General features: G+C 50.4%; 1 long non-coding RNA gene across 1 annotated transcript; it reads left to right on the top strand.

The window, feature by feature from the left end:
* The first annotated feature begins 213 nt into the window (after positions 1-213).
* Positions 214-20,616, top strand: LOC125352163. Its single transcript, XR_007211148.1, has 3 exons — positions 214-449; positions 543-555; positions 20,603-20,616. It is a non-coding gene; the product is annotated as an uncharacterized LOC125352163 (long non-coding RNA).
* The last annotated feature ends 7,186 nt before the right edge of the window (positions 20,617-27,802 follow it).

Raw genomic sequence — 27,802 nt, forward strand, 5'->3', positions numbered from 1 at the left:
ACGGTGTAGCTCGTGGCACAACCTTCTTACCTCTTCGTGTCGGGCTGCGACCCAGCCGTACCCGGGCTGCTGAGGACTTTTTGTTTTCTGATTGGCAAAGTTAGCCCAAACTAAAGCCACATTTGAACGTGGTGCTCGTCTCTTGTCGCTCCGTGCCCACAAGAATCCCTGCACCGGCCCTGGGCCCAGAGACGCCGGCAGAGGCGCGGTCCATGGGGACAGAGTTTGCAAATTGAGATTTTTATTTGGGGTAAAGTGGCTGAAATAAAGACTCCTCTCTGGAGGAGATGACCGAGAATCCCAGAACGGCTCACAAGAAGTCGCCACTTCAAAAGAACACTGGAAACCATGTTTCTTGTCTTTGGAAATGAGCTCCACAAGACGTTATTTTGTAAGAGGATTTTGTAAACCTTCCTTCAAGCACCAGTACTTCTGGTGTGGATGTGTGGGTGCACATGTGTGTATGGTATGTGTGTGTGAAAGAGCGTGTGTGTGTGGTGTGTGATACTTGTGTGAGGGTGTGTGCATGCTATGTGTGGTAGGTGTGCTGTGTGTGTGCTAGGGGGTACGTGTGTGGGGGTATGTGTATGGTGTGTGTGGTTGGTATGGCGTGTGCTCTGTGGTATGTATGGTGTGTGTGGTGTGGTATGTTGTACAGATGCGTGTATGTGTGTGTGTGTGTGTGTTTTCTACCCCCTGAAGTTACTCTTCTCTCTCTGTGGAAAGGCCTCTCCGCCTGTCTCTAACCCACATTGACTTTGAACAATGACCTTTAGAGAGACACAAGGATAGACCCGGTTTAGGCTCACGTACATTCCTTCCAAATTATCCACAAAATGCCATTTATTAATTATCCCTTTGGATTCTTCGCACAAAGATATATTGGGAATGGCTTCAAGATTGTTTCGCATTGTGTGGAATTCAGGTATTTTGTGATGTTTTGATGTTGGGGGCACATTAATATATTTTCAATTAATAGTGTACTATTAAGAGTGTGAAAATGGAAGTCTATCATATTATTCTTTAAATGTGCTGTTTAAATATATATCTATATTTTAAAATATATTAAACTTGGGTCTGCTGTGCTTCATTTGGCTCTTTATTAAAGAAATGCATAAATGTAAGTATATGATAAATGATGGATATTTGCCAGTCATAGTATATTGCTGAATTACCTGGTCTATTTGTTTCTTGTCAATTTCCAAACTGTTTTTCATATATTGAGTAATCAGTATAAAAGGGGCCAAACTCTGATCCATTAATCCCATTTTTTCTTCTATTCAAACAACAAAGAATTAGAAAGAATAGCAAAAAATAGGAAAGAAAAATACTTTTCATGCAGGAACAGGAGTGATAGGTAATTGCCATTATTACTTTTCCTTCTGTAAAATTATATAAGCTTGTGCCAGTCAGTGACTTATTTACAAATAACCATCATTATACATTTTAGTATTATTTTGCTAATAACCAAATGCCACCAATTGGCAAATACTTTGGTCTACTTCCCAGATGATAGCCAAGTCTTTTTAGCTAATAGTATGTTGGCTTCTTTGTTTATTTATGTGTATGTGTTTAAAACATTCTTGCCTTCTATATGGCCTGCCTTCTCCTTTTGTCCCAGAGTTGTACAAATACAAAAATGAGCAGAGCCTGTGTGTTTAGAAAGACTTTGCTGTGAGTACGGTACCTGCTTTCCCTGTATCAGCTCATAAAGCCATATTATACCGATGTCTAAAATGTGGTTAGGAATTCATGACTTAAGGTTTTTGTCTTAGCATTTGATCCTTGTTTAAATGTTATTGCTGTGCTAGCTGGATGAACACGACTCGTCGTTACTACCCATCAACAGTATTGTCGTAAAGCGTACCAATGGATGTCACCAAGCATTGCTGAGCATTGTTCCTCTTAAGAAAACGAAGTCCTTCATAGGAGAGGGGAGATTTTTTTTTTCCTGAATGTTACTATGCTAGAAAGGAAGAAACATTGGGGGAAAAAAAATCTCCGGTGCCCCATGTAACAGGGGTTGGACATTGTGCCGAGCGCCTGTGAACCAGGGTGAGATGAGGCTAGTCCTAGAAAACGCAAAATACAAATACAACCAAATGATGACATGAAGGAGACTCCCCGTGAACAAACTCAGTCTCCACAAATCAACCGGGCATGGTGGTGCTCGCTGTCATCCGTCCCAGGGCCCCGGCGGGAGGACTGCGTGGGAGGCCAGTCCCAGGCATCCCAGGCAAAAAGGGGAAATTCTATCTAAAGAAAACCAAAACCAAGTCGGGCCACCAAGGGCTTGAGGTGTGTGTGCCTCGAGGGGTAGGACACCTGTCCAGCCGCCATCCAGTCCCGGAAGGTGGTCGGATGGAAGGCATGCCGTATTAAAGGCCACTATTAAGTTAGGCCTTTCTCTGCCACCAGACCTCGCTCGGGTCTCCTGCCCCCGACACTGCCCGCCTCTTCCCCGGGCGTCTGGGCGCCGCTGCCACTTCAGCCTGCCACGGGGCAGCGAGCGGCTGCGCCCGCTGCGAAGTCAGTGCTGCTCTGGCCTCTGGGCCACCCACCCTGCTCCTGCCAGGGAGGGGGGCTTTGTTCTGGAATGCTCTCACGCTTCTCTGTGGTAGGATACAGAAACCCTCCCGTCGTCGCTCATTTATAAGTTTGCTCCGAGGGTGTTGTCAGATCTGACGCTCCACAAATGATCTGGGAACGAATGGAAAGAAGCCATGTTTATTAACTTCACAGCGAGTAGGCTGTGCACGTCAGCACCGGGACTCCGCGAGGACCGGGTTCTTCATTCAGAAACCAGTGGCCCCAGAGCGTCTTCTGCTTTTATGGCCCCCTGCCTGGATAAACATAAAAGGAAGCGCTCTTGAATTAAGTCTGTCTGTGGCCGAGGAAGGTTGGTGGGAACACCGTCCCTGTTTGGCAGGAAAATGAGATGCAGGCGTTAATTCGTTCACATCTCCCTGTGGTTTGTAATAAGAATGCTTGCTGCGCCGTTAAGTTACACGGCCCAAATCGGCAGTTTGGGAGAGGATTTTATTTTCTGAGTGCGGACTTTATGGATCAAGAGAGGGCTGATCTTATTAAAACTTTCTGTGAGTGGCTATGCATGGCGCTCCAGAGAGAAAGGATGTTATGTGTGCTGGAAGGTGGAGAGGCAGCAACGCCTGGGGATGGATACAGAGGAACGGCAAAGGGGCCTGGGCAGATGTGGGCAGATGTGGGAGCAGGTGGCGGCTCTCGGGGATCAGCCGGGCCATTCTCCCCTCGGTTTTGACCCAGTGTTTTCCTCTTATCGGATCCGTTGCCTCTTGCTTCTATAGCACATGGCACGCAGCTATCTTCTCACAGTTCTGGACCTCCAAAGGCCACAGTGAATTCCAGCTCAAGCCGGTGTCAACAGTGGAGCCTCCTCTGGGGACCTGGGGCACTGGCCGCCTGTCCCGGGCAGCCACGTGAGGCTGAACTTGGTGCTGGCCACTGTGCTCTGCTACTTTTTCAAAGCCAGCCCCGGAGCAGCTTCCACTCGCCCTGCCTCTGATAGGCGCCCCTCAATCCTTCCTTTACAAAGTCCCTGTGGTTGGAGTTGGCTGAGGCAGGCTCGTGTGATCACTTGGGGTCTTTCGTGCTACAGAGGGAAACGAGATCGGGTCCGGGCCTGGCTGGAATGACAGCCTTCTGTCCCCTTCGGCCCCGCTCTGCCCCGCCCTTGGCGGCCTGGTCTGTGGATTCCACAGTGAGATTTCCAGGAGGGCGTTTGTCCAGGAACCATTGTCCCCAGTGGCAGTGGCGGGAGCAGCCATGCAGAGCGGGTTTTACAGTGAATGCACGTCCATTACCTGTTGAAGGCGGGGCCGGGTGATGGGGTCCAGTGTCCGTGGAAGCCAAGGGCTGTCGCTGACCCCCGGGGCCCCTGGTCTGGGTGTTTATTCCTCCACCCCACGCGATGTTATCTAAATGTCTGCCGTTCACATTGCCGGGAGGAATTAAGCCACAATATTGTTGGAAAACAGAAAGTAGAGCTACCAGTGGACCCGAATGCTTAAACAAACTCTGGAAGCTAAAAAGCAGGTGGGGGACCAGACTAATGGGGAAAACAGAAGGGGGGAACCAGGCCAAGATTCCAGGAGCGAGAGCAGAAAGTCCGAGGGCAGAGACACGGGCGCGAGGAGGCGGGGGGTGGGGGCTGGGAGTCACCAGAGAAATGAATTAATTACCGTGCGGGGTGAGTAATGGCCGGGTCTAAGGGGGACCCCCCCTTCCTCCGACCCCCTTCTGTATAGGCAGTGCGGATGGCTCAGACCCAAAGTCTTTGCCTCCAGGCCAGATCCCGAGCCTGCCTGGTGAGGTGTTTTAGAAGGGCTTTGGGTCTGAGGACATGTCCAGTAGGGTTTGACCTTTACACCAGGTAGAGAAAGTACTAGAAAAAAGAAGGAAACGAAGGGAAAGTTCAGTGTGGTAGACCTCACAGTCATTTACTGTAGCCCCAGAGTGAAACTCTCTTCAGTTTGGTCAGGAGGGCCGTCCAGCTTGCCTGTCCGGCCTCCGGTACTCTGTCCGTGACTCTGTCAGTGACTGTCAGCCCGTCTGCCCGGCCTCCGGTACTCTGTCCGTGACTCTGTCAGTGACTGTCAGCCCGTCTGCCCGGCCTCCGGTACTCTGTCCGTGACTCTGTCAGTGACTGTCAGCCCGTCTGCCCGGCCTCCGGTACTCTGTCCGTGACTCTGTCAGTGACTGTCAGCCCGTCTGCCCGGCCTCCGGTACTCTGTCTGTGACTCTGTCAGTGACTGTCAGCCCGTCTGCCCGGCCTCCGGTACTCTGTCCGTGACTCTGTCAGTGACTGTCAGCCTGTCTGCCCGGCCTCCGGTACTCTGTCGGCGACTGGCCTGCAGACTTGACCCTCCTTGAAAGGAAGCCAGCTTTTAAGGGAGAACTCTTGCAACAAAAGAGAAACAACAGGGACAAAAATCTGTGAGTCAACTGTGTAGTTTTCACAAAAACGTGAAAGAGCTAAAACCAACTCCTAGTTGTAAAAAAAGCTACATCAAAGTGACATTTTAGACCCAAGAATCCTCTTTACTTATTTATTTTGTCAGTCCTGGGCTTGAACTCAGGCTCTGGGTGCCATCCCTGAGCTCTTTTGCTCAAAGCGAGTGCTCTAAACTTTAAGCCACAGAGCCACTTCCATTCTTCTGGTGGTTCATTGGAATCAGAGCCCCAAGGACTTTCCTGCCCAGGCTGGCTTCGATCCGCTGTCGTCGGATCTCAGCCTTCTGAGTAGCTGGGCTCACAGGCGTGAGTTACCACTGCATGGCTGAGAATCCTCTTTTGAATGTCACCGTTTTGCAACGGGATATTTGGTAGCACCAGGCCTCTACCACTAGATACCAGTAGCAAGCTTCGCCATGTGGCAAGGCAAAACATCTCCAAATGGAGTCAAATATGCCAGGGAAAATTTTTCTGAGAAATACTGGGCTTATTCAGAGAGATCTAAAAGAATATTCTATCAACTAATTCTACTAAAACAAAACAATTACACATCAATGCAGGAGTGATAAGAAATAAATGTTATTTCCAAAACAGGGAATGATATCATTGTATGTAACAATACTTGGAAATATTATTTCTAAATCCCACGTGTGGACTAAATAGTAAAACGGACAAGATTGTTTTCTTAAGTAGTGATCTACAACATAAAAACAACAATTTAAGCATGAGAGCGACTAAGAGACATGGAAGACCTGGTGGTCTTTGATAAGAGTCACAGAACCAGAGGGTAGTAGAAATAAATGAATAAGGAAATAAAATTTCCCCAGATCACAAGACACAATTTTTCCAGTGAAAGGACCTGCAGCTGCCGCAGGGGTGGATGGAGACGTGGCTGTGTGCACAGCAATGGCTGGGTTGGGGAAGGGGAGTGGGTGGCACAGGTTGTATGGAAACTGGAGGACAGATGGGAGCCCTGGGGTTCACCATCCAGACGCAGTGGGGCCCGGTGGCTGGCAAGCTGTGCTTGTCCTTCCTGGTGGGTGCACAGGCGTGTGGGAAGAGAGACTTCCGGGCCGGACAGCATCGTGCCGGCATCCTTGCTGGACTTGGTTCCTTGCACGGCCAGCTGCCATCAGGGGAGGTGAAGGGAAGCAGCTTCTCCTCCTCGTAGGAAGCGCAGTTCCATTCCCAGGGTCCTTCGGTGACACCCGCCAGCCACCAGCCACTGGCCCTGGTCCCTTTTCACGTCCAGAATGGTGGAGACCAGCGGAGGGCCACAGCTGCGTGGCGTTTGATGGCCTTCTTAAGAATTCTACACACTTGCACCTGCATGCTGCGTACAAACTTAAGACTCAATCTGAAAGGAAAATAGAACCCCCAGTCCTTTAGCAACGATGAAAACAGTTTGCAGAGACACATCTTCACTGAATGGGAAAGTGCAAACCAAAGCGCCCTTGAGATTCTCCTCACCCCAGCCACAATTGGCTCCACGAAAGAAACAAGCAACCCTTGGGGGGTGTTGGTAAATTAGTACAGACACTGTGGAAATCAGCACAGGAGTCCTTGAAGTGGTGGAAATGGAAGTAGCTCAGGGTCCCGCCGAGCCTCTTGTGGGAGTGAAGAAGTCAAAGCACTGTGTCTCCCTCCCCACAGGGTGTCCTGGGCTCAGCCTCGGGGCAGCCAGCACCCAAGTGAGTGAAGGAGGTGTTTGACACTGTTGCCCAGGGAAGCTGCAGTCAGCCCTTCACAAAGCAATCGTGCTGTTTCCAAGGACATAGGTGGAGCCAAAGGTCATTATCAGGTAGGTGAAAGTAGCCAGACTCAAAAATGCAAATAGTGCACGTCTCCCACGTGGAATGTAAAAACGTGAAGGTAGCTGGCGGGAGGGGGGGGGCGGATCTTAGAGAGGAGGAAGGGGCCACACTGGGAGAAAGAAGAAGAATGAGCATGAGGACAAAGTACCTCACGCGCACACGTCAAGATGTCAAAATCAAACTCACTTTTATGCAAATAAACTAATAAAATTAGGACCCAGGATAATACTGGATAATAAGGGAAAACCCACCGATGTCTTTAGTGTCTTCAAAACGACACTATATTTGGAATTCTCTCAAAATCCAGAATATAACGTTAAAAAAGGATTTGAAAGAATATCTATTCAGAAGATTTCCTGCTCATATATCACAAATGAATAAAAAATTCTCATGAGAAATTGGAGGGGGTTGGGGGGGGGCAGGGAAAGCACTCTGGGAAGAAATGTCCAAGCGCAAGAAAAGTGGCTGCTGGCTAGGAAATCAGAGATGGGAATTGTATGAAGAGTTTGTATTGGACCTTGGTGTCTGGAATGTTCCCGGGTTTGGGAATGAAGTGGCAAGGGAGCATTTCTTTCTCCGGGCCTTCAATCCCATTTCTCACTCTCCTCTATGAAGGTGCATTTACCTGCTCAGCAGAGACCAAATTCTAGAAGGCGGACCATTCCACCCATCAGAAAGAGAGCCACACTGGGCTGTGGACAGGATGCTTGACATCATAAAATGTGGCAATAGAAGATAGAAATAGCTCATTACAGATGCCAACCCCCGACGTAGCAGCCCAGCCACGGCCCCCACGTGCCGCCATCGACGCCCCTGGGGTCCGGCCACGGCCGGGCTCTGCACGATGCCCCTTCCCCAGCCCTCCCCCCCCCCCCCCCCCCCGCGGCTCGGGCCGCCCCCGGGCTGGGCCTGCGGCCACGTCCCAGGCCTCCCGGCCGTCTGGGGCTGGGCCTGGCTGTCGTCCGGGAAGTCAGCTGGAGCTGCTGGCTGGAACGCTCGGCCTCCCCTGGCGATCTGGGTTTTCTCAGAACACGGAGGCCCCGGGCCAAGATGGAACCTCCCGGGAGAGCGGCGAGAAGCCCGGCTCCTCTTCCACCCGCGCCCCCCACGGCCTGGGAAAGCCGGGGAGGGGCGAGGCGAGGCGCCCCGCCTGGAGCGGGACAGCGAGCTCCAGCCCGCTGGGAGCGCACGCGGCGAGCCGGCCTCGGCCCGCATCCCGGGGCGGCCGGAGCGGCCTCCTGGGCAGGGCCTTGCTGGCCCCCGCGTCCTCTGTTCTTCCAGAAGAGCCCGGAGAAGAGCACAGCCCTCCCCGCCCCTTCCTGGCCATGGACTCCTCTCGGGGGGGGGGGCGGGGGGCTGTTCCCAGGGCGTCAGGGCCACGCACACCTCTGGGTCTCGCTTCCCAGCGCCCAGCCCCCGGGGAAGCCACGCCCTTGGTCCTTCCTGCTCTGACCTCGCGTGTCCGCCGCCCCCGCTCACATCTGACCGTTACGATGCGTCGTCTTCCTCAAGTGGCAGTCTCCATACCTGTGGCCTCACGCTAGCGTGGTCGCTGCGCACATGGTATTTTACCAGCTGTAAGTTCGCACAAGGCACCGTGTTATTTCTCCTACACTAGTAACACCTGTCAATGAAGCAAAACAAGAAACCACCTCCACATGTAACCCCCCAATTCACTTCATGATCTTCAGCTCTGACAGTTTATCACCTTTTAATATTTATCCACAGTAATAGCATCTTCACTTTCTTCTCGGGGAAATGTCTAGCACGTTCTCTGAAGAGGACAAAGTGTGCATTCGTGTGTGTGTGTGTACGTGCATAGGTTTTTTTCAGCTATCACTTTCCAATATAAGTGTTTGATTTAGACAGATGGAAAACTGCCTCCCCCCTCCCCCTCCCCCTCCCCTCTCCCCTCCCCCTCCCCTCTCCCCTCCTCCTCCCCCTCCCCCTCCCCCTCCCCCTCCCCCTCCCAGTTGCACGGTGCTAGGCTCTGATTTGTTGTTCTCTGAAATCCTGCGAATGTTTTGCACAGGGAAAAGCCTTTGTCCTCTGCTGAACGCGTGAGTCCGTGAGAGCGATGAACGCATGAGTCCGTGAGAGCGATGAACGCGTGAGTCCGTGAGAGCGATGAACGCGTGAGTCCGTGAGAGCGACGCTGGCTCGGGCCGCTCGCTCGGGCCGGGCTCCGGGGCCTCCCCGACTCCGCCTGCACCGGCTGGCGGCGGCGTTATTTTTCCTGTGGATGGAAGGTTCCTCCCGGGAGGCACGGGGAGGGCAGTGGCCTTGGCGGGGTGACAGGAACGAGACTGTGGGAGCCGCCATCGGACCCCTTCTTCCTAGATAGGGAAGAAATTTCGAAAGAAAATAACTCTTAGAAATACTCATCTCCTCTCTGCCTCCTTCTTTGTGTCTGTCTATCTCTGCCTCCTTCCCACTCCTAGAAAATCTCCTTCCCTTTCTACAGAAACAACGTATCACATAGATTATTCTAGATTATTCTCTGATTCAAGGTTGGGGAGCTATTGGTCTCAAGTACAGATTGAGTTTACCACTCCTAGCAAATCCCCTTCAATTTCTATCCCAGTGATATGTATCATTCTACCCCAACAACATTGATCATTCTAGATAATTGTTTGATTCAAGGAGGGGGAGCGGGTTAGTTTTCAATTTGCCTGCAAGATTGTTAACTGTGGGTATTCCTATTGTTTGCTGGGCATTAGCTATTTAAGAGAGATGACTTACTACGATCTCCTCAATTCCACGGGGCTTTGTTACCCGAATGTAACGATTGTTAAGCTGAGACTCACTAATGACCATGCACGTCTTCTAAAGTTCCAAGTAGGTCTTACAGACGAAGCAGCAGAGTCATACCAAATAAAAACGACCAGACGAACAAACAGACTTCCGTGCTAACCTCTCTCCTGCACCAGGCCAGAAAGCTGAGGTTGGGTCTTGTCACGCTCCTTGCAGCGCGTTGCACGAGGCGGGCGCTCCAGACGTTCTAGCGGAGCGATGCCATTCCCGGTGGGCTTGGGAATCCGGTCGTTAAGAAGCCATTTGACTTCCTTGGGAAAACGTTTCCATTGTCAGGATGCCTACTTCTGGACACACGATTCCCTACGTGTTTGTTTCACAGCTGACAGTTTAAATCTCTTTCAAAGGTCAAGCCTGCGCGAGTCCTCTGAGCCTTTTCCTTGAGGCGGCAGAGCGGGATCTCATCCCGGGACTCGCGTGCGTGCAAGGCCACGCAGACGCGGGCTCCGCTGCCCCGTCTCCCCTCTGCAGGCTCCCGCAGCTCCGCCTCCCCCCTTGCCGTCTGTCCGTCCTCTACCGCTTCCTTGAGACACCCAGCCCTGGACTCGGGCGGCCGCCCGGGCACTGGTGGTGAGCACGGGGGGAGGAAGCGCGGGACGTTCCCGCCAGGGCTGGAGCTCTGGGGCCCCGGCAGGCCCTCAGCCCTGGGGGGGCCGAGTCCTCGCCAGGTCTGCGCCCAGGCCTCTGGACGCCTTTGAACAGTCAAGTGAACGGTTTGTCCGGTGGTATTTTTTTTTTTAAATTTTGTGGTAGAGCTTCATGAATTCTAAATAAACTATCTAAACACACCTTTAAACAATTTGGAAAAATGGGGAAATTATGGGCTTCTTTTCTTTTTCTTTTCTTTTTTTTTTTGGCCAGTCCTGGGGCTTGAACTCAGGGCCTGAGCACTGTCCCTGGCTTCTTTTTACTCAAGGCTAGCACTCTGCCACTTGAGCTACAGCACCCCTTCTGGATTTTTCTATATATGTGGTGCTGAGGAATCGAACCCAGAGCTTCATGCGTGCTAGGCGAGCACTCTGCCACTAGGCCACATTCCCAGCCCCGGATTTTTTTTTTCCTTGATGGAGAGTCTTGTAAAGTTTTTACTACCATGCTATTGCGGCAACACTTTCAGGGCTTTAAGATGATGATGACACTTATGGATTTAGGGTCTTTCTAAAATGGCTCCCCAAAACAAGTGTGTTCTATGAGCAACTTAGAACTGTGTTTAAGCTAGAAACACTGAAATGTAAGTTGACTGTCAGTTCTCCAAATATCACCATTTGTGTCATAGTAAAAGCTGAGCGTGCTGCTTCTACCACAAGGCCGAACGCCAGCCCAATGTGTCTCAGGAGGGGGGATTGGAGTCGTGCGCATGGTGACAAGGCGCGGGGGAAGGGCAGAGCTGCCCTCGACTCAGCACCAGCCCTCCAGGGTTGTGTTAATTAATTGTCCCTTAATCTTTTTTAGTGACAACCTGAGAAGCTGCTTTGTATGTTCCAGGAGTAAAAAGCAAACAGACAAAAACATCCGCTAAGTTATGTGTGTCCATCTTTTAATTGTCTAAATAATACACTTAAACATAATACTGTAAGGATAAGTTTTCTCTTTGCTCCAACTAGGAAAACATATCAAAACTCTCTATATACTAGTAGAGAATGACATATTTTACTACTCGAGTATGGTAAATGGAATAATATTTGTCATGAATATTTATAGCTGTGAGCCTGCCAGATTCATACAAGAAAAATATAGCATTCCTTTTCTTATCTTTCTGTTTTTTATCTTTAAAAGCCTAATAATTTTTAAGAGGGGGGAGAGAGAGAGAGAGAGAGAGAGAGAGAGAGAGAGAGAGAGAGAGAATTGCTATTCTGGAACACATTGAAAATATTTGTCATGATAAAATAAAAATAATCCTGTTAAATTTAATTTTATTTACTTATGCAGGAAGAAATTGCATAAACGTCTACTACTTTCTTACAAAGTACATCCAGCTTTTTAACAATAAGTGATTACCTTTTTAGAGGAAAAAGCTCAGTAGTCTACCAAGAGTAAACTGTTTTACAAATGTATATAAAATACTGGTTTGCTGGAGCAGATATTTCTACATTTACTGAGGGTAAACCAGGACAAGTGCTATAATAAGAAAAGGCAGAATATAGGAAATAATATTTAGTGCTTGCTTCAAAAACAAGTAATTTTAAGAGCCTGCTTTCTCCCTCCCTTCCCTCCCTCCCTCCCTTCCCTCCCTCCCTCCCTCCCTCCCTCCCTCCCTCCCTCCCTCCCTCCCTCCCTCCCTCCCTCCCTCCCTCCCTCCCTCCCTCCCTCCCTCCCTCCCTGTCTTTCTTTCTTTGTGAGAATATCTATTTCTTCTAATATAATTTCACAAGATCACTTAGATCTACAAAAATCATAGAAACGACAGAAGAGGAGGTTTGGGCTCAACCGTTCCTGTGAGGACGGAACGGAAGGGGAAGCCGTGGAGGACAAGCGAAGCCGGGGATAGGCAGGGACTTGTCCCGCTCCATGGCGGTGAAGACGCCCCACAGAGACGGCGGCGGCCCAGCGGGAGGTGGCCTCCTCCCTTCAGCTCTGCGTTACCTGAGCGATTAAGCACCTTCAGGCACATTCGCTTCCTGGTTGTGGAGAGAAGGCTTAGGACAGGCAGCCCCTGCCCTGGGATGACTTGCATAGCCCCGCCAGTGCACTGCGGGTCTTTTGTCCTCCAGTGTTGCCCTCTGTAGTTGCCCTTTGCGACCTGACAGAAGACCTCGGAGCAGCGGTCGGGAGAAGGAGCAGGCAGGACTCAGGAGCGGCGAAGTCCCGGCGTGGGGACGCTGTGTTTGTCCCGAAGCCGCCGCCGAGGCCCTCCCGACTGCTTGGAGGGAGGAGGGTATCGCCCTTTATCCAGCTTGTGACTACCGAGTAGGCCGAGCTTTCTACGCCACTGTGCCCTTTGAGTTCAAGGTTGCTAGCCGGGCACCGTGGGTCAGGCCCATAATCTTAGGAATTTAGGAGGTGCCACTCTAGGGGTGGCAGTGGCAGGCCAGAGGGGCCGAGCCCTTAAGGAGACTCAGTCTCTGTGGAGCTGGGCGTGCGACCTTGGCTACCAAGGAAGCTCCAAAGCTAAGGCCGGCAGCACCGGTCACCCCAACCCCCAAACTGCCGAGACTGAGACGAGAGGGGGCTGGAGGCGCGGCGCCAGGGGTCGAGTGCCCGTGTTATGAGCTTGACGCCCTGAGTTCGATCCCAGGATCTCTTCAATAGGAGCAGGTAAGCAGTGGCTGCCACGCACGCAGACGGTTAGTGTAGTGTCCAAACCGGAAGATGATTCAGTCGCGTTCACAATTCCATTTCCCATCAGGGGACGCTGGAAGCATCTAGGCTAAGGAAATGGTTGGAACTGTGGGAAGTACCACGTTTTTTTTTTTTTTTTTATAATGGAAATATTCAGAGCATCACAGCTTGTAACTTGGGTAGAAACGAATAGGCCATTAAGATTTGGTACCCACGCGCCAGCTGAAACGGAAGAAAGAGGAACCGTTCTGCCAGGCCCAGAACTTGTGTGCTTCGGTTTATAAATCAGCCTACTATCATGCACATAAGAAACCAGAGGAACCATTATGACCTTTAGGTGAGTTTACTTTACTTGATAACAAGATTAAATTGTTCAGTAATTGCCCATAATCATCCAATCTTTGTCCTTCACCATCTGAGATTTATGGATAGCAAGTAACATTACATTTTCTAGCAGTTTAAGCCATAAAACTTCAAGCATGATAGCTTCTGCTTTTTTCTTTTAAAAATCAGTGTACTTTTTCTATTGTGTCTTGCAAGAAAGTAGGCCAAGTCTTGCACTGAGCAAGGTTCTCAGTGCGGTTTTCGTTTTTCTTAATGCGTCTTCTCCATCAAATGTGCTTCAGATCCTTCCGGCGGTGTTGCCTGGGGAAGGAAGCCAAGAAATCAAGGGGCAGGGACCAAGTGCTCCTTTTTCACGTTCTAGATTGACAGATGGGCGGATAAGCCTATTTTCAACAAGTCTTTCTAACTTCCTGGTCTTATGATGCTTGGATAAATAAAAAAGAAACGGGTGTTGGCATTCTGAATGGGGGTAATTTGGCTCCTTCGTTTTCTGGCTTTCGTTTGCATGCGTGCTGAGGATTTGGCCCAGGCCCTGGCTTCTGAAATACTGGGCGCATTGTGTCCACAATGCAAGAAATCTTAAAGACATTGCTTTCGTTATAACTTGAGCTGTTACAACAATTCTGTAGACATGCTGTTTATATCTTGGTTTATTTCCCCCAGTATTTCTTGGTGGGGAACCCGTGCAGCTTTATTTTGGAGACAACTGGAAACACGGTTAAATGAAGTCAAGATGCTCCGCGGCGGGCTCCGAGGAGCAGGAGGCGGCTTGCTTCCGACGCCCACCGGCCGGCCCCCACCTCCTGCCCTGGACACTGGCCATTTGCAGCCCCGCGGAGGGGAGACCCGGCCCCCAGGCTTCCTCTTCGTGTCTGTGAGGGTGGGAACGGCAACTCTCTGGAAAAGTCGGGGCAGTGACAGCGATTGTGATTTCTGTGCGATTTGGTGTCCCTACGCAAGGATGGCACGGCTGACTTGGTTGGTTTTGAACTTGAGCTGGCAGCAGGGTGTCGTGTGGACGGACTGAGGACACCGTGGGCGCCGTTACCCCCCAAACACTGCCACAGGCCGTGCTGGCACAGATCCGATCTCCGTGTTGTGCAGTTTGTGGAAGGGGTCGCCCTCCGCCGATTTAGCTCAATGTGGGCAGGGGGTAGAGGCATGAGAAGCATAATGTAGGTAACTTGTCAGTATCAATGTCTTAGTGGAGAACAAAAAGCAAAATAAAGGATTCCGTGTTCATAAAATGCACATATATAAAAGCTGGGTTCGTATATAATTGAAGTGAAAAAGATGATGAATTGTGTTTCTCAAAAATAATCCATGAGTGTTTATTTGCTTGCCTCTTTTACCAGATGACATGAATCATAAAGGTGGCGAATTTGGAGGTTCTTGTTTTTCTCTGCTCACCAACGTTGATTCAGCGTGGTTTTCACGAAAGAGTCTTGGGATTCAGCATGAATGAGTTATGAAACTCCTTGTTGAAATTCCAGAGAGAGAAACAGGTATCTACGCTGGGGTGGACTCACCTGTGGAGGGATTCTTTGGTTATTTTTTTGTTGCCATAGAAACAGAAAAGACCACGAGATGCACTGGCCCCTGGGAAGGGGCCCCCACGTATGTCTAGGTCTAGGTTCAGAGACAGGGAGGCTGGCCACCTCCCACCGTCGGGGAGCTGAAATGTAGTGGAATCTCCTGAAGTGTAGCTAGAAACAGGACAAAGAACTGGGTCCTGGCTATAGTCCTAACTACACAGGAAGCTCAGACACAGAGGCTTGGAGTTCAAAGTCAGCCCAGGAAGAAACATCCCAGAAACTCCATCTCCAAAGTAACCAGCGAAAAGCAGGGCTGGAGGCACGACTCAAGGGATAGGGCAACAGACAAATAAACAAAGAAGAAAAAAAGAGACAAAGAATACTTGAAGAAGAGCAGAAAGTAGAACTCGAAGGAAATAGGCAAGTCTAAAGTGGAAGAAAAGCCATTTGGTTTTGGTTCTTAGTGAACTGTTCATACTATTTCACCAAATTAGACCACGGAACAACAATTTAGAATTTATATTCGCCACTTATTCCATAAAGAAGACTAACCTCCTGTAGCCTTAGTCCACAAAGCCAAGGGGTATTTTTAACCTCTGAAAGATAAAATTCTGCCTTTCAAAGACAAAAGGGGAACTACGAAGCTAGTAAAACTTGCTGCATGCTTATGAAGTTTGGGTGCCCTTTCTAACTTGAATAATCATTGGACCTGGTGAGTTGACAATGCGAAGGCCCTTGCAGAGTTGCGGCTGCCTGGCATTGTTTTGACAGTAACTTGCTTCGCGTAGTTTGAAACGCTGAGCACCGGTGTAGGGACATGGAGGTTCGGCTCCCGCAGGTGGAAGCACCCCGAGATCTGGTTTTGACTTCGTCTTCAGGCCGCGGAAGATGACTTAATCCCATAGCCTGACGCGTTGCACCGTTTTTGGTTAATCTCCCATAATCTCATTCTGAAATGACCCGTTAGGGTGATTCCCCAAGCCCTTCAAAGAAGAAATATTTGAAACGCATAAAACATTAAAAGTCATCACAGGACTAAAATAACGTGCCTTTCTCCTCGTGAAAATCTGGTTAGTCACCAGAAAGCCAAGGAAATACTTTCTTTAAGGTACTGAAATAAGGTATGGAACTCTATGACAAGAAACCTCTCTGCGGTGCGGATCCCAGCACACCCTCACCGGGAGCCCGTTCGGAGACGGCGCTGCCCCTCCTGCGTCCCCTCAATTCCGGAGGCATCAAAGAAACGGCTTTCCACTGCAGATCCGCGGAGGATGAAGCGCGCCCTGGCTGCACAGCAGCAGCAGCCGGTGTGTTCTTTCCTGGGCGCGATGCCCTTCGTCCCGACTGGAAAGCCGCTTAAGGGGAATCGCACACCTCTGTCCCGACCTTGCTGCCGGGTGAGGGACGTTCCATTCCTGTACTGTATTTCTTTTTCTTTTTGTGCTGATGCTTGAAATCAGGGCCTCTCCATCTCCCCCAGTTCAGCTTTTCACGCAAGGATGGCACTCTGCCACTTGAACCATGCCCACGCTTCTGCTATTTTGCTGGCCAGTTGGACGTAAGAGTCTTTCCGATTTGTCTGCCCTGGCTGGCGTTGAATCCTGACAGATTCCCAGATCTCGGCCTCCTGACGAGCTAGGATCACAAGCGTGAGACACTGGTACTCAGCGTGTTTCACCATTTTGTAATAGTCTTTTTGCTACACTGGGGATGAGATTGTGATTTTTATGTCACTTCATCCTTAATGTCAACCACAATGGAAAATAAACACATCAAACATTAAAACTAAGAGGACTTGTTACCCCACATTTTGTATTTTCCACATTTTTTTCATCCGTTCATACCTACTCTAATAATGTTACTATTTGCTAATCTGCAGTGTTTCATTTTTATCTCTACTTAATTCATATACAATAAACCTGGCATAGTGATATACAAACAAAGTAACTTGGAACATGCATTTAGATTTATTCCTTTATGTGACTAAGATAGATATAGAAAAGCAATATTCGAATGAAAATCAAATAGAAAAGACTCAAGTACAAAAGTCTTCAAAACCAAAAAAAAAAAAAAATAGTAACAAAAGTCTGAAGAGAAATTCAAGGATTTTTATGAACCTTCTCAGTGTTGCTTCCAAGACAGTTTTGTGGGAGGACAAAGGTTCTGAAAGTTATTTCTTGCCAAATAGTCATTTTGACACACATGTAACCTTTGTTTATTCCAAATTTCTTTCAACCCATTTTATCATTTGGAGTGACTTGTATTTCAGAGTACATTACAGTCCAATGCTTAATTTTCATTCTGTAACATTGTGCACGGAAAGTATTGGCCCCTTTCCTAAAGCGGTAGAAAGACTGAAGGTTTTATTGAGCTGGAGAGTAGTATCGGAAACATGATATGGAAGCAGAATGGCTCCTGGCGATGCCGTCAATGGTCTGGGAGGGACGGAGTTAATAGAGCTGAAAACCAAGATGGACCAGCAGAGACTCCGCTTTGGTTTGCGTTGGGTGGGAGGCTTGGTGTAAGGCGACAGCAGCTGGTTTTACACAAGCCCTTTCCCCGGGGTGCATGCAGGGTTTGAGCATTACTGCATGCAGACAATGTCTAGGAAATGGGTTTTTGTTCCCATGTGTCTGCTTCCCAGGAGCAGATGCGGGATGTGTGGAGGGAGGAGGGACTTGCCGAGGCCTCCATGAGTAGAGTCGCCTCGCACAGAGCCTCCCGGTCTCCGCGTTCGGGCCCTCGGTTAGAAGCGTGCTTGGTGGATGGACACCCGCGGCTCACACCTGGGATCCTAGCCGCTCTGGAGGCTGAGATGTGAGGACTGCTATTCAAAGCCAGCTCGGGCAGAAAAATCCCCTGTGAGACTCGTATCTCCAACGAACCACGGGAAAACAAAGTGGCACTGTGGCTCAAATGGTAGAGCGCTAGCCTCCATCTGACGAGCTCAGGGACAGCGCCCAGGCCCGGAGTTCAAGCCCCACGACTGATAAACAGCAACCAAAGTGGTTTGTGGAGCAGCCTCGCATCTGCCTCAGGTCCACCTTGAAGATAGCTGAAGGTCACAGCTTCTCACAGCTCGGATACCCACGCCACTTGCCGGTCCGACGCTGCATCTGCCTGGCGTTCTTTGGGTTGGTGAATTTCGAAACCGGAAGGCTGGGATGCCACCACCTAGCAAAACAAGCCTGCCCCTCCTCAGAGCTGCCGCTTCTCTTTCCGCCTTGGTGTCTCCAGGCTTATCACCACTACGCAGTTTTCCTATCACCTCGCCTCCAGTCCTTTCTCTGAGTCAGTCCCTTAAGACCGTAAGCCAGTTTTGTTTGCAATTTTAAAGCAAGGTAAGGACCCATACTGACTCCCATTCCATTTCCTGTTATTTGGTGTTGGTGACATGAGTAGAAGCTCAAATCTTTTGCTGTTGACTGTTTTCCTCCATTCTGACTGAGTTCAGAATTGTCTCTAACAGTAACTCTATATTGTGCACGTTTAGTTTCTCAAAATCCTGGACATCTCAGAGCTAACACCCTGGCTACTAATATACGCCATCTTTGCATGGATTCGGCATGGACCTGTGGGAAGGTTCTGGAAGCTGGGGTGTGCCCATCCCCACCTGATGAAGTCTCACCTGAGCTTGGTCCTCAGCCCACAGACTGAGCCATGGAAGCAGCAATGCTGCATGGAATAGAATATTGTTCACTGCTACCTCACCTGGTAAGCGAATGAGAAGGTCGGCGGAAACGAACGTGGGCGGCCTTTGATAAGAGGACGTCACCCATTGCGCCGTGAGGGTTTATACGCCATCTTTCTTTCACCTATATGCTCAGCAGACCATAAAATTGAGCTGCAAAATGATTAAATGAAGTAACTCGGCAAGCTGAAGCACCTATTTTTCATTTCATAATTACTTCAAGTCTAAGTGGAAATTGTAGCATTCCAAGACTCGTTTAAGGCGGATTTTAACTGAAGAGTTACTTTCGTGAAATGCTTGACCTGGAAAGTCTAAAAATATTCTTTTGCTTCTTCTAAGATAGAAGCCTCGCTGTGTGTAGCAGTTTTGGTACTGGAAGAAAACAAAGCTAGGGTTTTAATGGGATAAGTTTCTTGTTATAATTTGTCTCTGGTTATAAAGATTATTATGCAGGAAATATCCATTAAGCTTCCTACTATATGAGCTTCAAAAAAAAATGGCAATTCTGTGACGTCTGTTGCGTTCAGCTGGGATTTATTAGGATGCCATCTGTCTGTGCCAGCGTGATGACAAGCTGATTGCCTTGTTTCCAAGCCCATGAAGAAAATGGACACCATTTGCCAAGCACACGTTGCATTACCCCCCCCCCATAGGGGAGGCACGCTGCGTGTACCTAATGCTGTTCTAAAATGAGCCGTCAAGTAAGGGCACACACGTTTTATTTTGCTTTTAACTATAAGAAAAATTAGCATGCCCAGAGAATGATCTAATTAAGTTTACACATGTTGAAGGAGTTGTGGATATTTCAAAGGATAATTCATGACCAAAGAAAGAGCCACAAGTGGTAGAGTGCTAGCCTTGAGCAGAAAGAAGTCAGGGATGGTGCTCAGGCCTTGAGTTCAAGGCCCAGGACTGGCAAAGAAAAAAAAAAAACAGAGCCAGTGACCATGACCTTTCACATTTCCTGCCCCAATTAATTTACTGCTTGTAATTCATATTGCATGAACTCATTGACTCCTAAGGTTTTTAGGAATCATAAGAAGACATTATAGTCTTTAAAATAATCACACTTTGATATTTTCATCCGTTTGAATATGACCACTGAGAGTCTAATAGATTCATCATTTCTTCGGGTTCAGTTCTGATAGATAGTTATGCTTCAAGAACGTCCCCCAAGATTTGAAAGCTGAAGGATGGAAAGAGCTCACGGTTGTCCATCGGAAGGGAATGTTCCGGAGCCACAGTCCAGAGGGCGGTCTGTTTGGGAGCTGGGATCGTGACAGCCGGCCTGTGAGGACCAGCGTCCCGGGCGTGGGGTTGGAGCAAAGGCAAGGAGGGAGCGAGGAGAGAAAGCCACGTTTCTGTGGTCCGATGCCTGGGGCCTCCACGCTAGGCCGGTGACGTCACCGTAAAGACGGGCACAGAGGAAACGCTCGGTAAAACCTCCGGCTACTTAGTATTGCTCGTGTCTTGAAGTGCATTAGTGTCTTCCAGGATCATTAAAAAAATACCTTCTGTGTTGCGCGAGGTGTCAATCATCTGTTTCCCGAGGGCGGCTCTTCCGTGATCCACGTGCAGCCGACCTTGGGAAAGGCTTAGCCAGCCAACAGGCCTTGCCTTTAAAACCCCCCTGGCCTCCCTGACAGAAGTGGCCGTCACAGGCCACTGCAGTCTGGACTTTCTCCTCTGCACGTCCACTTCGCTTATCTTCACCGCCAGGCCCAGAGTTCTTCAGAGCTAAGAGGGCGGGTCAGAGGTCACTCTGGACATGGCTCTCAACTTTTATAGCCTAGGCTATTTAAGGGCGTGAGATAGAGAAGCCCAAAGTGTCCCTCCCTCCTCCCCCCCACCAAAAAAAATCTAAAACCTCTTGTGCATGTCTCCTGGATCCCAGATAAAGTGGCTCCAAGAGAGACTCAGGATCTTTGGTCCCCCCCACCCCCCATCTTGTCTGTTTAAGGGGTGTCCCATTCGCTGTCAGCTGAGGGTATTTCCACGCGTTTGGAAACAGTTAAAGCCACATTCGAATCTGGCTGCCACCCATGCAGCACGACGCATTTCCTTTTGGAATAAATCAAACATTTAAGATGATAGCTCAGAGAAAATAATTCGCGTTTTATTGCTCTGGAAAGGAGATCTGTGTGAGTCCTTCATGTGCTGTGAGTTAGGAAATATGAAAGTAAAATGCATGAGCCCTGCTTTGGAGCAGTGAGAATTTGTGGCCCGGTCTTTCATGATAATAATAATAATAATAGTAATAAAAAACAATGAAAACTCCCAATCTTTACAAGTTATAGCCATGTAATATTAGGTGTGGTAACATGTGGACTCGGGAAGAGGCTAGGACTGTTTCCGCTTCAGGCTGAGCAGTGTCTCCCTCGACTTTGTCTCCATAGCGGATTCCGATGCTTCCAGTGGATAGGACTTGGGTTTTCCACAGAGAGGAGAAGCCGGTGACGGGGACCTACGGGCTGGTTCCAGCGCGCTGCAGTTTGGCTGACGCTGTGAAAGGCCTGGCCCGCAGGTCGGCCGGTTCCATTCCGTTCTAGCGGGTCCACCCTGGAAGCAGAACTGGAATGAGGATTTGGAGATGCGAGTTCTGGAGGGGAAAGCCTGTGAGCCCAGGCGTGAGCACGAGTGGCCGGCTCTGTGTGGCTCTGCGTGGCTCTGCGTGGCTCTGTGCAGCTCTGCGTGGCTCTGCACGGCTCTGCGTGGCTCTGCCACACAGGCTCTGTGCCTGCCTCCGTTACCACGGCGGCTCCCTCACCACGGCCGAGACTGCAGACAGACCGACGCCTCGCGGTGAGGTTTCCACTCCCGTGAAGGGCCGGGACCGACGGGCCAGCAGCGGTCAGGGGAAGGCTCTGGGTGGCCTTCAGACTTCGTGGGCCTGGGAGGGAAGACAGGGAGGGGGCGAGCGAGGTTTCTGACAGCCTGTGCCATGGGTTCAGCATCTCCAGAACCTTCTCCCGGGTCTTCTCGCTCCCCGCAGCGGCTGCCCTCCCGCGGGCTTCCATGGACGGGGCAGGCGGGGGAGGAAGAGCAGCGCGCTTGCGCTGTCGTGCGGCTGCTGGACGAGCGAGCGAGAAGTCACCCTCACTGCAGAGCCACGCTCTTCCCCGGAATAGCATCACATTGCCTAACCTGATTCTCCACTCTAGCCTCAAATCCTTCTCGGAAACGTACATGCGTGCTTCCAAAAGCCAACCCGCAACCCCGAAAGGACGGCCTTGAAGACAAGTCCAGTGAGCATCTCCCCTCTCCAAAGAAGCATTTGAACGTGCGGGTCAGGCGAGGTCTATCAGAAATGCAGGGATGTCCGTGTCCTCGCATTCACATGGGCGCCTGACTCCTCCCTTTAGCATCCTCACTTCCAAGCACTTGCTCAGGGGAGACGTGATTGGACCTCACTTGCCAGGTTAGCTTATGAAAGGCCCGTCTCCGTCTGTGTGCCTCTGTGACTTGTTAGAGAACTCGAAGAACATAGAATGATGGGCTCGACTGCGCGTGGAGAGCGTGGACTTAGAATGGATATGCTTTTGAAACTCCCGGGAAAGCTCAGTGCGCAGAATGTGTGTGTGCACGCGCGAGACGGAACGTGGGCGGGGAGCCGGGTCCTCGGGCGGGATCAGCCTTGGGCCCCCACGGCTGTTTTCCTGCCCTGCCTACGGGGAGGGCTCGAAGCAGTGCCCACGGGGGTGGAAGTAGCTATCGGAAGAAACGACGGGATGGACAGGGGAGTTGAGGTCAAGGGTCATCAGCTGGAGGAGAGTGACAGGAGCGAATGGTCTGAAGGATGGGAATTGGTGACGATCAGGGTAGAAGGTTCCTGTTTCAGAGCCTGGGCCAGCTGGCGTGTTGGAGATGCCGGTTTGGGGTACGTGACCGAAGTGAGGTAAGACAAAAATTTCCTGATGAGAGCCGGGTGCCAGTGGCTCACGCCTGTCATCCCAGCGAGTCAGGAGGCTGGGATCTGAGGATTGCAGTTCAAAGCCAGTCCAGGCAAGAGAGTACACGAGACTCTCATCTCCAACGGATCACCAAAAAGACAGAAGTGGAGCCGCGGCTCAGTGATGGAGCACTAGCCTCGAGCACAAAGGGGCTTGGGGACAACACCCAGGCCCTGAGTTCAAGCCCCAAGACCAGCCAAAAGAAAAGTTTCTGACCATGCAGGAGCCAGAGGACTGTGGGGCTGCGCCGCTGGGTGTGTCTGTTACTGCTGTGAAGTCATGTGTTGGTAGTGAGCCCCGAGGAAGTCTCCAGGGCTCCAGAACCACTCCACAGATGATTCCACGGTGGACTTAGGCTGGTGTGCAAAGCAATAATTTCACTTAGACACGCGAACGGCTTGAAGTTTTGCCTTCAAGACCTTATTCAGTGTGAATCCAAGCCTTTCATCAAATAGAAAAGGATATGCTAGCATCATGTTAAAATTGTTCCGAGGTACGCGCTGTGACGTGGGTGAGTCAGTTGGACTCTCCTTCCCGGGTTCCCCTTCCCCGCGGCATTCTCGCTCATCATCTGGGGGAGGCGGTCGTGACTGATGGTGGTCAGAACTCCCTCGCGCGGGCTTCGCTGAAGTGGGCGGCGGGGTGGGTGGCCTTTCACGGCGGACCGTCGCGCTCCCTGTAACTCACACCCAAACAGCGCCCGACACTGCCTGCGTGGGCACTGTCCTCTCCCGCTCAGCATCACAACATCTGGGGAGAGAAAAGGTTCTGAAGTCTGGTTCTTTCTAGAACATTCCCAGAATGCACAGGAGGGCCCGTCCTTCCTTCTAGGCTGTCTTCAACCCCCGATCCTAATGGTTATCCCACCAGGGCTCGCCTATGACAGCGGCGGTAACTGCTCTTCGGGGCACCCGACAGCATTTACCGACTCGCGTTGCTCATCCTTCCCACGGCTGGGCCTCCTCCTCAGCTAGGTTGATTTAATGTGTTGCTACGGTTTTCCCGAGTCTTGTTTTTATGATCTGAATTCTACTTACACAGCTGTTTGAGGTTTGCATTATTTTATGAAAGCATGCTTTTTGGTAATAGGAAAAAATGTTTTCCCCTCCAAGATACATCTCTTAAAAATCCAAATTCTTTTGAAGATGAAAAATGTTGTTTCTGCTCTAGGCTTAATGAATTTTATTTGAAAACTGATTTCTGAAAATTGTTTCATCCTGTTGTTTGCTGGACCTGAAGTGATGAAATTCTTTGTTTCAGATTGTTGCCACACAACAATAAATGTAGGGAGGAAACACGTTACTGGCTAAAAGTTTATTTTGCCAGAGTAGAAATGAGGAAGCTGCGTGTCGTGAGCTTTAGGAGAATGGATAGTGCATTATTTTAACACAGGGACGGAGAACGAATGGTCTGAAATAGACTTTGGAAATCCATCGGAGCACCTATTTTATTAGTATTTTTCCCTGAGTACGGGTTTCAGAGACTTTGGGAGAATGCAGAAGAAAGCTTTCATTATTTAAAGCAAACAAGCGGAGCGACGAGGCAGGCTCTGGTTGTTTCATTAGATGAGCTAATACCAGAAGCAAATAGATGACATGAGCTCCTGAAGAAAACGGATGTGTGAGCGCAAGTCTGCAAATGTGAGTTCCAGGCCCACTTCTAACTCAGGCCCCGGACCCACCGCACCGTGGAGGGGCCTTTGTTTTTATGATTATTGTAGGCTTTTTATAAAAGTAGATTGAGTTTACAGAAGAATGATTTGACTACAAGGTGCAAAGGTCAATATGCCCTCTGGAAATGTCAGAGAGAGAGAGAGAGAGAGAGAGAGAGAGAGAGAGAGAGAGAGAGCAGGGGGAGGACTTGAAGGAGAGCCGGAGGTATCCAGGACCGTCCTTCAGAAATGCCTGCAGATGACTCAAGGTCCTGTGAAAGTTTTTCACAGTCCACTACTGTGATTAACTTATTTTATAACAGTATAGAATGGTTTTATATCTGGTGATGTCCTCTGGCACGGCCAGCCATTCCTCCATTAGCACAAATTAGTTTATTTTACTTCTTCTTTACAATTCATAGTACAATAGATAGATTTAAATAAGTGATTGCTTACACATAGTTTAAAAAAAACTTTTTAAGGTGATAAGGAAGGTGAACGGAATTTCCATCGAACAACAAGAAAATAAACCGATAAGTCTTCACAGTAATAACGTTTTAAAACAGTCTACTAACCAATTTTTACACGCGCGTGTAAGACGTAGTTGAGGTGACACGCTAGGCAGCGTTGTGCGGGACGGTCACGTGGCGTGTGGGGAGTGACGTAGCACGTAGCACCCTCACCGGAGCGCCTTCCCCGTGCCAGGCTCTAGCACCTGCCTCCCCCCGCCCCCTTCAGTGCCGCCTGGAAGGGGAGGTTTGGGGTCTTACTGTTTTCATTTACATTTCCCCACATAGTTGAAGCACAGACTTCATGGCTTCGTGTAAAATGCCCCCGTCCTGGGCGCCAGCGACAGCAGGAGGCGTCATACCCCAGACTAGTGCCTAGCAAGAAACGCGGCAGGTGGCATTTGCTAAGGTTGCATTACATTGTGTGCGCGGGTTATTTATTATCTAAGCTAACCATCTAGTAGTCTTTGCATGAATGAGAACACCAAAGCGAAGCTTGGAGAAAGACTGCTCCTTTGGAACCGGGAGTTTGTTGAGTGAGGATGGGCTGACTCAAAGACGAGCTGGCATTTCTTTCAGAAGTCAGAAATACGGCCAACTCCGGGCCTTCGCTTGAGCTGCCGGAAGCGGAGGTTAAACCTGCAGTGTATTTGAATGGCACTTGCACCCTTACCGCGGAAATTCAGGGTTTAGAATATAGCCCGGATTAAGCTCTGTTTTCTGGTTGGTAGTTTTCGTGCATCATGATCCCCCAAGCTGTTTGATTTACCACCTTGTCTCTATAGGTTTTTGAAAGAGGCTTAAAACAAAAGGACATGTCAAAAGAGATTTTATTCCTCCCGAGACCCTCTATCCTGTGTCCTAGAGCCCTGTCCTGGGATTCAGTGGGCCTGTTACCGACCTTTCCCGAACGAGAGCTGCTTCTGAGGAGCCGGCACGGCGTTCACAAATGCCAGCCAAGGTTAGAAATTAAAACTCAGGAGTCAGTTTAGATTGGAAAGAAGTCTGCTTTCTTCAGTTTTATGCATTTTAAAAAAACTTTATGTCCAATATAGAACTGGCATTTACCATCTAATGTAGTTTAGAAAGCCAATATTCTTTCTTATGGAGAAAAGTTTATTTCAAAATAAAATTTAGCCTCTAATAGCTAATGCCACCTTGTGCTGCTCTGCCATTCTGGCTTATAGTCTTGCAAAAACTGTACAGTTATCAGGACGGCAATCATGACTTCATGGCAGGATGCAGGCTTGGACCGTGTTTAGGACGGGATTTGTGGGTGGCCGGGCTTGCCGTAGTGTGGGCAGAATGAATGCCTTGTGTGGGGGGAGCCCCAAGTTCATTTTTTCCTGGCTTGCCTTTCCCGTGCCTTCGTCTTAGACTCACAAAACCACTGCTAGACAAACAATTGAGTCTCCATTCTCGGCTGAATAATTCTCTAAACTAGGCTGCGTGTATCCGTGTGCGTGAGGCCAGTCTGAATCAGACGGGAACAAGCGCACATCGAATTAGAGAAGACAGACGGGGCCAGCGTGTCATTTCTGTACTCGTCCTGGGCACTTGTTATTCCAGCAAGAAGTGCGGCAGACTGTGTGATGAGGCGCGGTCTACCCAGGGGGGCTTTCACACGTTATTGGCTGAAAGCGCTGAGGTGAACAAGGATCCTCAAGAGCAGAAGACAGTCCTCAGCGACGTGCATTTCAAGAGGAACCATGGCCCGGTTGCCGGGAGGAGGATGGTCCTTGTTGGACTCATTTCTCCTTTGGAGTGGCGACTGGATGGAGGTTTTACAAGATGCCGGCCCTGTGGGTGTCTCTCTGAGCGGATATCCCTTGGCGTTCTCGGCACCAGGAATTGGTGGGGCCGTCCATCACTTTGGCTCTCACCGTTTGTCTTTGTTACTGCATTGGACTTTTGCCGATGACTCTAAGGAGAAAAATCCAGTGTGTGGTGCGCGGGCTGGGCCCCCGTGGGCGAGGTCCGGCCCCCCAGCTCTCCCCCAGCACCCCAGCTCTCCCCTAGCCCCCCAGCTCTCCCCCGCCCCACCACCCCCCCCCAGGCAACGGCTCGCTGCTTCAAGTGGAGAAGTGCGATCTTCCGTGAAGCCGCACTCGGTTCCCCTCACCCGGAGCGGAACTCAGAAGGCTCAGGTGGCGGGTCCAGCCGCAGCGCGGAAACAAGCGGGTAGACAGACAGAGGGACATCGGGGAGAGCCGCACCGCGCCGCCCTGGGTCTCGGCGAGCCCTCCGTGCGGAGCGCGTGACTTGCGCTCATCCTCCGAGTCTTTCTGATGCCGGATGGCGGACTCCATCTCCGTGGCTCCGCCCTGCATGAAGCGCGCAGGATAGGGTCAGCTTAGAGTTTCGGAAACGCTCACAACTTATTTTGCTCTTCATGTTGTTATCATTGCTGGGTGAGGTTCCCGTCGAGGCTGCCTCAGTTTATCCATGGGAGACCAGGTTTGGGGCTCTCGGTGAGGCTCTAGGTCGTGTGACTGATCCGTTGTGACGAGGGGACGCGTGTCCCGGAGCGGCCTGCGGGGAAGGCGAGGCCGGAGCACCGGGCTCAGGACGGAGGCCTCGCGCCACGCTCCGCGCGGAGCTTCGGGACCCGCTGCTTCCTGCGGGCTGCGCTGGGGTCCAGCCTCGCCCCGCAGCCTCGGCTCCCCGCGGGCCCCAGCCAGGCCTAGCCGTAGCCGTGAGCCTGGCTCTCCGGCTCTGCCTGCTCCCAGGCGAAGCCTCTGTGCAGTTCCCACTCTCAGTAGACCGCGGCGTTGTCCGGGGTCAGCCACGGCGGGGACGAAGGATCTGCTTCCCGCCTGCTGTCGTAGCCCCGGAACGGACTTCACCCTTCATAGCCTGCAGGTCTTGCTGGAGACACCTGGCAGTCGGTGTGCAGCCACGCGCTTGTCGGGAAAGAACCTGCCCTCCACGAGTTAAGAACTGAGACAAGTAGACACCCGCCCATCGTATCTGAAATCCGTGGCTAGATCTTAGCAAGTGGGCACCGCTCTATGAAGGGAGCTTTCATTCCCCAGGAGCCTGGGCCTTTGGAGTCACAGCTCACCTTCCGCCACGCAGAATTCTGTCGTGTCGCCCATGGCGTAAGGATGCTGTTTCCCTCAGCTGTGGAATCAAAGCTGGGTCTCCACGGCCATGCTTATTGACTACGGACAGAGAGATTGGGTTTTCCTTGGAATGACGTCCAGATAACCTTTCTTCCTT

This window comes from Perognathus longimembris, chromosome 6 (assembly GCF_023159225.1).
Source record: "Perognathus longimembris pacificus isolate PPM17 chromosome 6, ASM2315922v1, whole genome shotgun sequence".
Taxonomy (NCBI): Eukaryota; Metazoa; Chordata; class Mammalia; order Rodentia; family Heteromyidae; genus Perognathus; species Perognathus longimembris.